General features: G+C 43.9%; 2 long non-coding RNA genes across 2 annotated transcripts in view; one reads left to right on the top strand and one right to left on the bottom strand.

The window, feature by feature from the left end:
- Positions 1–10,265, bottom strand: part of LOC121100128 — a 16,509-nt gene continuing 6,244 nt past the window's right edge. The window contains exon 3 of the long non-coding RNA XR_005831857.1: positions 1–2,003. This is a non-coding gene — a long non-coding RNA (uncharacterized LOC121100128). The remainder of the gene's footprint in view (positions 2,004–10,265) is intronic.
- The window catches only part of LOC121100129, a 6,379-nt gene continuing 6,055 nt past the window's right edge, over positions 9,942–10,265 (top strand). The window contains exon 1 of the long non-coding RNA XR_005831858.1: positions 9,942–10,190. This is a non-coding gene — a long non-coding RNA (uncharacterized LOC121100129). The remainder of the gene's footprint in view (positions 10,191–10,265) is intronic.

Raw genomic sequence — 10,265 nt, 5'->3', positions numbered from 1 at the left:
TAATGAGCAAATCTTTCCAAATTTAATGAAATACATAAATCTACACATCCAAGTTGTTAAAGTCACTACATAGAAGTTGAGCCTATGGATGAGAACCCCATCCTGTTTGACAGCTTGATCACAACCTGCTTTGACCCTGAAGCACAGAAACCCCGGCCATGCCTGAACTCCTGCCCCACAGAAACTGTGAGATAACATGTTCAAGCCACTCTGTGTGTGGTTATTTGTTACCCAGCTACAGAAAATTAATAGACATTAAAACCCAAGTCAGTCTGGCTCCCACAGTCTATGCTCCTTGTCCGTTTCCTGATTAGTTAAACGTATTGTGAAACGTGTTAACTGAGGAGTTGGTAGAGATTAGACAGACTTACAGAGTTCCAAGAAGCTCACAGGTCATTAGTCCAGCCCCGAAATGACAAGCAGATCCCCCTCTCCCAAGGGAACATCTAAGAAGGTTGGGATATTGGGGCGCCTGGGTGGCTCAGTCGTTAGGCATCTGCCTTCAGCTCAGGGCATGATCCTGGCGTTCTGGGATCGAGTCCCACATCAGGCTCCCCTGCTGGGAGCCTGCTTCTCCCTCTCCCACTCTCCCTGCTTGTGTTCCCTCTCTCACTGGCTGTCTCTCTCTCTCTGTCAAATAAATAAATAAAATCTTAAAAAAAAAAAAAAAAGGAAGGTTGGGATATTGAGCTAGAAGGCAGCGGCTTGAGTCCCACTAACATTGAGATGATGACTAGGGATAACTATACATAGTGCTTTTAAAGATTTTTTATGATTCTTGGAGATCCATTGATTGGATATTTAATCTCTGTTTTCCTATCATTGTTAGCAGCAAAAACACTGATAAAATTTGAAAGCATTTGTGTGCCTGTTTCAGAGCCTTTGGGACAGGGATGGGGTGAGGAACTTGAGTCTTGTTTATCAGACAACCTCAAACCGTCTCCATTGACTGGGAAAGTGACAGAGAAGTGGATGATCGGCAGGTGACAAACACTCGGAGCAGAATTTTCAAGGCACCAGTTGCCCATCTTGAGGCCGTATCATAATTATAAAATGTTATGATTTATAATTATGGAACTTCAAATGTGAATTGAAGCCTCATACACAAATGTAACATTATTACATTAACAATACAGCCCTGACTTTCTAGGGCGGTTGAAAGTTCTCGTATTTCACTCACTATCTCTGTCAAATCACACTTGTTGCTCATCATATCACATGTTCCAATATTTGATTCAGAGCCATCTGCATTACAATTTGTCACCGTTATAAAATACTTAAGCATAAAAAGGAACTTACTGATCCATGAAAAGTCAAAGGGTACCCAAACGTCCACCAGCTAATGGATAAACAAAATAGAGTATGTTCATACAGTGGAATATTAGTTGGCAATAAAAAGGAATGAAACACTCTATGTGCTGTATCATGGCTGAGCCTTGAAAATATTATGTTAAGTGAAAGAAGCCATCCACCCCCCCAAAAAAAATCCACCTATTGTATGGTTCCATATATACTGAGTGTTCCAAACAGGCAAATCTGTAGAGGCCGCAAGTAGATTAGGTGGAGACAAACATGGTCATTGGAGGTGGGTGGGGGGGATGGGGTAACTGGGTGATGGGCATTAAGGAGGGCTCTTGATGTAATGAGCACTGGGTGTGACATGCAACTGATGAATCACTAAACTCTACTTCTGAAACTAATAATACACTATATGTTAATTGATTGAATTTTTAAAAAAGATAGTCATTGGAAAGTCCAGACTCACATTCCACCACCTTAGCAAACCCAGTCAGGGAAGCCACCTCCTTCCAGACGGCAACCAGCAAATCCGGAGTACAGCTCTCACTGAGTCACATACCCATTTCTGAACCAGTCGCAGTAGTCTGCAGGAATATATGTTCGGATTGGCCAAACCTGGGGCACAGGCTCACTTCCGTTGTGGAGAAAGTCTTGCCAGTGGCTCTCAGACTACGGGAACGGAGCACGAGAGAGGAGTGGCTCGCCTAAGGAAAACAACAGTGCTGTTACCACACGAGGTAACAGATGCTAGACAGGCAAAAACAGCACACATCACCTCACCAAACCTACCAGTCTCCTCGACAGAGAATCTCTTCATGAATTAGTGGAGTCAAAACTTTGTAAGGTGCAGAAATCTTTCCAAGTCAGTTCAATTCCATGAACATTCATCTAACGCCTGCCAGTGTGCTAGGGGTGCCTATGCCAGGAAAGGCACAAGGATACAGGTGAGAGACTGAGAATGCAGAGATGAGCGAGACTCAGACCCTCTTCTCACGCTCACAGCCTGATACAGGACTTCTTGAGCTTTATTGTACAAAACAATTTCATCTTAGGGATCTTATTAAAGATGCACATTTCTGAGCCACAATCTAAGATTTTCTGGTTTGGTAGGGGTGGGGTTGGCTCCAGAAATGTCTTTAACTATGCACCTGAGGTGATTATGCTGCATGAGGTCCTGGAGCTACTCTTTATGGGATTCTTGGATACAATGGAGGAGAAAGACATGCAAAAAGGAAGGGACAGCAGCACATCGGAGATTTGGCTCAGGACTAGGGTGAATGCCTGAGAGGCAGGGAGGAAGCAGCATCATTGTTTAGCTTATAGCATGCATTTTGCACAAGATATGGTTTCCTATAAAGGAAACTATGGGATTACATCCAGCCTACTGTGAATGTTTCTGATTATGATGAGCCTGGGGATATTTGGAAGATGAGAAACCAAGAGTTGGCTTTTGTTCATTTGCTTGTAACAACCCTGTATATTTGCTCTCCTTTAATTCCAGTGAGAATTGTTAGTGATAGTGCGAATGAATTTACCCTTCAGAATCTATCCTACCATGGGCGCCTGGATGGCTCACTCAGTTGAGAGACTGGCGCTTGGTTTCAGCTCGGGTCGTGATCTCAGGGTCGTGAAATCGAGCCCCGGGTGGAGCTCTGCGCTTGGGACTCTCTCTCTCTGCCCCTCCCTCCTGCTGGCAAGCTTGCAGGCGCTCTCTCTCTCTCTCTCTCTCTCAAATAAATAAATAAACCTTAAAAAAAAAAGAATTTATCTTACCCTTTAGTACTTCCTTAATTAAAAATCTTTATCCTTCTTTATTTTATTGTTTCAATGTATCATTTCACCTTTAAAAATAATTTACTGTTAAATACTATTAGGGTTCCATTTAGATTGATTACTTTAATAAGTAAGGAGGTACCTTAACCTCGTTAGATGTAGGTACAGTACCTCAATATATCTGCAGTCTTTTTTATACTAGCGTAAGTGTCTGAGGCTAGAGTTTCTATCACTTTAGGATGTGATAGGCCAATAAAACACACAAGAAAAATTAAAAAGAGGCCAGTTGTGATGGTTTAGAATGTGTCCACCAATTCTTCATAACTCCCTTCAATGGGTGGATCCGAATTTCCCTTCCCTTGAGTATGGGTTGGGCTTAGTGACTCACTTCTAATGAATAAAATATGGCAGAAGTGACAGTATGACTTCTAAGACCAGGTCACAAGAGGCGCTGTAGCCCCTTACTTATTCTTTCTCTTGGATTGCTTGCTTTGAGAGACTCTAGCTGCCGTGCCATTAGGACACTCTGCAGCACTACAGAGAGGCCGTGTAACAAGGGACTGAGGCATCCAGGTAACAGCCATGTGAGTAAGCCATCTCACATGGATCACCCAAGCTTAGTCGAGCCTTCAGGTGACTGCAGCCCCAGCCACTATCTCCACTGCAGTCTTGTGGACGATGCTGAGCCAGAACCATCTGGCTAAGAAGCTCTCAGATTCCTGGTACTCAGAAGCTGTATGAGATAATACTGTGTGAACCTGTGAAGTTTTGGAACAATTTGTTATGCAGCAGTAGATAACTAATACACTGATAAAAAAGATGCTACCCTTTTGTTTTAAAGTAAAGAACACTTCTTTCAACTATCATTTGTTATCTCCATCATTTTATTTTTTTATGTTTTAAAGATTTTATGTATTTATTTGAGAAAGAGAGAGAGCACACATGAGCAGGGGGAAGAGAGAGGGAGCAGAGGGAGAGGGAGAAGCAGACTCCCCACTGAGCAGGGAGCCAACTCAAGGCTCCATCCCAGGACCCTGGGATCAAGACCTGCGCTGAAGGCAGATGCTTAACCAACTGAGCCACTAGGCACCTCTCACCATCATTTTACATAATAAATGATTAAAGCCCTTTAACTTGTTATCGTGCATAATTGTAATATACCAGAGAGTGAACCCTCATGTACTTATCTACCCAGTTCAACAACTATTAGCTCATGGCCAGTCTTATTTCATGCAGACCCCCATCCATCCACCCATTTCCATTGTAAATTATTTTAAAGGAAACCCAGACATCATAACATTTCATCTGTAAATATTTTGGTATGTATCTCCAAAAGATAAATACCCTTTTATTTGCTAAAGAAACTACTTTGTCTTTTAGAGTTTCCCACGATGTGATTTTGTTGATTGCATCCCTGTGATGTCACTTGACCTATTCCCCTGTCGCTACATACATAATTACACGTAAATTGATCATTTGATCTAAAGCGAAATTTCTCAAGCCCAGCACTATTGACATTTGGGGCCAAATCTTCATGGTGGGGAATCGTCCTATGTCACATTGAAGGTTAAGCAGCGACTCTAGCCTCTAACCATTAGATGCTAGTAACACTCTCTCTCCCAATTGTGACAATCAAAAATATCTCCAGACAATGACAAATATCACTTGAAAGGCAAAAGTGTTGAGAGTCACTGATTTTTACTTGCTGGCTTTTCAGAAGGTATACTTTATAGGTAGGATATGAACTTCTGTCATGAGTCATAAATGTCTAGATGTCTGTTCTTTTTGTGTGCTGACTGCTATCGATCATTGCCTACCTCCATTAATTCATTAGGTGATGCAAAATAGTCATATTCTATTTCAATGATTTCTTCTTATTTATTAACTGGAATACTTCCATAAAGAGAAGCTTCCTCCCATCAACTATGTGGTTACCTAAAGTGCAATTCATAAAGGAAAGGTAAGATCCCTTCCTTTATCTCCCAGTTTTCAAAAGAACGGTCTCTGCAAAGATGTCCATTGGGGATTTGCAGGTATATGAGCTGGTGAATTCAAGCACATTTGATGTGTTTCAATCCACTGCAGTTCATATTCTTTTTTTTTTAAGATTTTATTTATTTATTAGAGAGAGAGAGGGAGCGAGAGAGCAGAAGCAGGGGGAGCAGCAAAGGGAAAAGGAGAAGCAGACTCCCTGCTGAGCAGGGAGCAAGCCGCAGCTCCATGAAGGGCTCCACGCAGGGTTCCACGCAGGGTTCCATCCCAGGACCCTGGGATCATGACCTGAGCCAAAGGCAGATGCCTAATGGACTGAGCCACCCAGGCGCCCCTGCCGTTTGTATTCTTAAAAATGTTCCAAGTATCCTCTCTCTCCAGGAAGAGACCATTCAACTTGGCTGCTGAGCCTTTTTGCACGACCCAAGTATTCCCTGATAAATTTCTTGCCTTCTTGGATCACATGATGTTCCAGGCGCAACCTGTATATTTCCTGTGCCTAATCTGGAATCAGCCATTTTTCCAAGAAGCTTGATTTCTTTTAGTGGGAAGTGGTAATTAGAGGCCATAAACTGGGTACTCCTTAGCGACTTTTTTTTTTTTTCTAGGCTTTCTCAGCAGATAGAGCTGGAAAATACTTCTTTTCTTTTTTAAGAAAAAATATACTGAGTTCATAGTGGTACTTCCAATTCAAAATCAGGATTTGAGTAAAATTAAATTATAACCTCGTTGTTCTTACGTCTGTACCTCTTTGATTCCATAGCGAAAGTCTTGCTTTCCAGCACCTCCAACATAATTACTCCATTGTTTTCTCCCACAAGACATAAAAAGTAGTCTCTAACAACAATACTAACACTACCATTGCAAAGCTCTGCGTCAGAACACTAACTCGGTCCCTGATACATGGATTCCTGTTAGTTTCCAATTCAGAAGTTTGCCTTTTTCTAGACATAACCACCAGGTTAGGACTGATGAGGGAGCAGAAGGCTAGCCAAGGACAAAGCAGGAGCTGACACCCTGCAGCCTCCCCCACACAGACACACACTCCTGGGTGGGATATGAGTGACATTCCTCAGGAAGCTCCCAACTGTCTTAACATTCACGCCTTGCTAGAGGGAAAAACAATCTTGACAATGGCAAGGCCTCTGGGATCCTGTGAGTCTTCTTAACAAAAGAAAATCCTTTTGAAACCTCCCTTTTCCTTACCTCCCCCAACCCCATAGTATATAATCAGCCACCCCTCACAATCCCGGTGCAGCAGCTCTTTCTGCCCATGGGTCTTGTCCCCAAGCTTTAAAAAACCCACCATTTTGCATCAAAGACATCTCAAGAATTCTTTCTTGGTTGTTGGCTCTGGACATTGCCCCACCGAACCTCACCTATATTCCAAAACTACATCAGGACTACATCATACGCTGGGGCCTGGAGCCTGCCCTCTAACTGCAATGATGTTAAAACTACATATGAGCACAAAGAACAAACTTCCCAAGCCCCATGAAGCATTTCAAAAGTTCTATTCACATCTGAGTTTTAAAAAATTATAAGCTGTATGCAAACAGAAATAACATTATAAGCTATGATGCTATAAAGCTATAATGCTTTATATATATAAGCTACATGAAAATCAAAATAACATTTCTATTTGCCTACTAAAATAAGGCGTATGCATTTTGCTGCCCACCTGATTTTAGGGCTGACCATGCATTTCGCTTTGGCCAGTGAAATGTGAGCAGAAATGGCATGTGTCACTTTCACACTGAAGTTCCTCTTCCCCTTTTCCATGGCGACTGCCATTCTTCCAGTTACTAGATGCTCCATTAGCCTGGGCCCTGGAGTGAGGACAAACAGGATGCAGTAGTCAATCCGCCATGGACATGGAGCCTACATGAGAAATGAAGTCCAATGCTCTGTCCAACACACAGCCTTCCTGGACCATTCCCAGAGAACAGTCTTCCAGAATCTTCTTGAAAATTTCCATGGGTAGACAGCTTATGTCACATGAAGCAGTGTGCTCTGTTTCCTGACAACTTTAATTGTTCTTTATTTATCAGGTTGACTTCATTCATCCTCTTATTGCGATGCATTGCTTCTGTGAGTAAAATTTAATCCCTCTTGCTACAAAGCCCTAATGTCCCACCTTCTTCTCATGGTGAAATATGCCCAGTTTTTTTGCAGTAATCCTCCATGTCATTATTTCCAGATGATTCTTTACCAGTCACTCACCTCTGGCCCATTCTTCAGTCTATAACCAAGAGGACTATGAATTTGGCATGCAATAGTCTCTACTCCCCTCCCCATCCACCCCTGCTACTTCCCCACGCTGGTTGCTCCTCTAATGGAAGCGCTACCACAGTAAAACAAACCCCTAAAAGACACTTTTGATGTGAAAATTCTCCAAGAGATCAAAACCACATCGAGAAGAATAGCTAATAGTTAGGTCTGGGACTATAACAACAAAAAAGGGACAAATCCCTGAATTTTGCCTTCAGGAAGAATTATTGGAACAATGGGCTTACTGTATAATTCCAGCCCAGTGATTTTTGGGACCAAGCAGTCTGAAACCAGAGAAGGGAAACCAGCTGCAGAGAATTCCAAGAAACATCAACATGTGTGTACTTCTTGGAGGGAAATTTCCAGTGATTTCTGGGAACATTTAGTAACTTCTGTGCTTACATATGTTTGGCGTGTAAAGGCAAGTGCTTACCCCAAAGCTATTCATTCAGGAATTGACACAGTGAGTCTTTATATTTTTGTTTAAAAAAAGTATCCCATATTTTTCCTGATTTATCAAAATACCCCCATGCTGTCATAGAAAATCTGGAAAACGTGGAAAAATATACATAAGTTGCAGTTAATTAGTTATGACAGATACTCATACAATAAAATCATTGCACGTTCAATAGATAATGAATGGCAAAGCTATTACTGGTCGTGTCCGATGTAACAAATTATGGCTCAAAACTATTTGGTTGTGTCCTTAAAATGTAACAGGTTTTAGAATTTTGAAGCTTTAACTCTCTCTTTCTGCTAGAATTACAGAATTTATTTCAATTCCTTGACTTTCCACATAAGGAAATCAAGAATCATAAATCTGATGTCTATTTCATGGCTGACCACATTGTCAAAGAGGTTTCCCAAAGAAGTCAAAGGAGTTTGGCTGTTCTCCGTGGCCCACAGGAAGTATTTACAGTCATTTCAAACTCAACATGTGTAAAAACCGAGGTTTTCCAAGAGACAAAGTAACGCTATGTTTCTGGCTCACCAGACTTACAACATCAGTGACTCTCTCCTTCCCAACGTATTTGGGAAGATAGGAATTCCTCCTTTAAATGCTCTCGAGGATTGCATCCTTTCCTCTTGCATGGTATGCCATTACCTTAGGCCCCATCAACTGGGAGGCTGTTAGGAAGGAGGACCCATTCATGTCCATCCAGCTGCCTCCATCATTCCCTCTAATGCTCTTATGTGTCCTTATGCTTTATCAGTCCTTTTCCCAAAATGTGTGAAACTCCTCCTTGCAAATCGAAACTCTTTGGCCTAATGCCATTCATCTAACAGCTATTATCTACTCTGTGCCAGGCCCCATGCTGGCAGGAAGGATACAATGACACACTGAGCAGACCAGCTACCCTGCCCCATGGTGGCACAGTCTAGTGGGGGACACAGATAACAAAGTGAACAACAAAATAAATGTATGACTTATGCCAAGTGCCCAAAGGAAATAACCATGTTGCTGTGCCCAAGAACTATGGGGGGGGGTGGTTACTGTTTGCTGGGTGATGTGGAGATTGGTGGGGGTGGGGGCGGTGAGAGAGGAAATGGGGAGATCAATAAAGAGGCTCCTGCTGTTGGGCAGCCGATGATGATGATAATGGTTTGGATTATCGTGGTGGCAGTGAAGAGAGGAGACACAAAGAGGAAGGGGAAGGGGAAGGGTTGGATTGAAGATCACAGCCAGCTTTCTGGTTTAAACAATTGGGTAGTTGGTAAGTACCAGTTCTGAGATGAGGAAGATGAGACAAAAGTAGGTCTGGGAATTGAAAGCAAGAGTCCCAAGGTGGACCTAACCATCTAAGAAGGAAGAGGAACCAGCCCTGGAATCACCATAGTAACAGCCACCGGGGAGCAGGCTCCCATGACCCTCGCCCTAAATCCAGCTGTCCTAGAGAGAATCCAATGCTTTGGGCAGCCAGTGGTCGAACAATCGTCATCTCAGCTGGGGATCCAGCCCAGAACAGCTCTGACCTTGTTCTGTTGAGTCATCTCCTACAGCCTCCAGCTGTAGCCACAATTCTTCTCCAGCAGCACCTGCTCATAACCACCCTCTTCCCCCCGCCCCCCGGCTTGAGCAGGAGAGACAGAGAAGGGGATTTCTTCTGAAGAGTTCCCCATCTAGCAGTGGTACATCCTTTAGACTATCTGTGGAATAGAAAGAAGGGGAACTCCTCCCTCCTATCCTTCCAAGGCTGGGATCCCTTCCAAGAGGAAGCATTGCCCCCCACAATTTCCTGTCAATCAGGAGAACGTGGATCTGCCTCTCTCTGATCTGGAAGGGGCATTCTACCTGCTACAAGCAGAGGAAGGCAAAGTCTGGTCACCGCCATCTTGAGACTGAATCCTGGCATACTGTCCAGACCAGCGTTGGGGGCTAGGGCCTGTCCTATGGGTGCAGGGCTTCCGGCTGGATGGCTCCCTGCCCCAATCCAGGCAGTTCTCCTTGGACAAGGTGAACCAGATCTGTCTCCCTGGCAGTCACACGTGTTGTGTGGCCTGTGGAACCGGCTCCTGGCTGGCTGCTCTCACCCCAGCCATCAGGTGAGGCCCTTAACTTCCCGGAGAGAGACATTACCTCTAGGGCTGCTGGCCTTATCATTTAGGCTGCCCAGAATGTGCAAAGTGTTCTCTGAGGCCCAGTATTCAGTCTACTCAGAGACCACAGGTTCTGCCTGTAGGTGGGGCAGGCTCAGTTCTCCTGCTTCCAGGGGACAGCTCCTTTATGCCCAGAGCAGCCCTTCATCCCAGGCTGGAAGAGGGGACATCAGACAAAGACAGGAACCTCAACACTGGCCACCTGACATACACCTGCTTGGTGCTCCCAGCCTCCTGGCCACTGACTCCATCTAGAGGTAGCTGTGGGCCAACCCCTCATCATGAGGACCATCAAACCTGGGGGGGGGGGGGGGGGGTGGGGGTGGGCTGAC

The sequence above is a fragment of the Ursus maritimus genome, unplaced genomic scaffold (genome assembly GCF_017311325.1).
Source record: "Ursus maritimus isolate PB19 unplaced genomic scaffold, ASM1731132v1 scaffold_34, whole genome shotgun sequence".
Taxonomy (NCBI): domain Eukaryota; kingdom Metazoa; phylum Chordata; class Mammalia; order Carnivora; family Ursidae; genus Ursus; species Ursus maritimus.
This window is presented reverse-complemented; position numbering and strand designations above follow the sequence as displayed.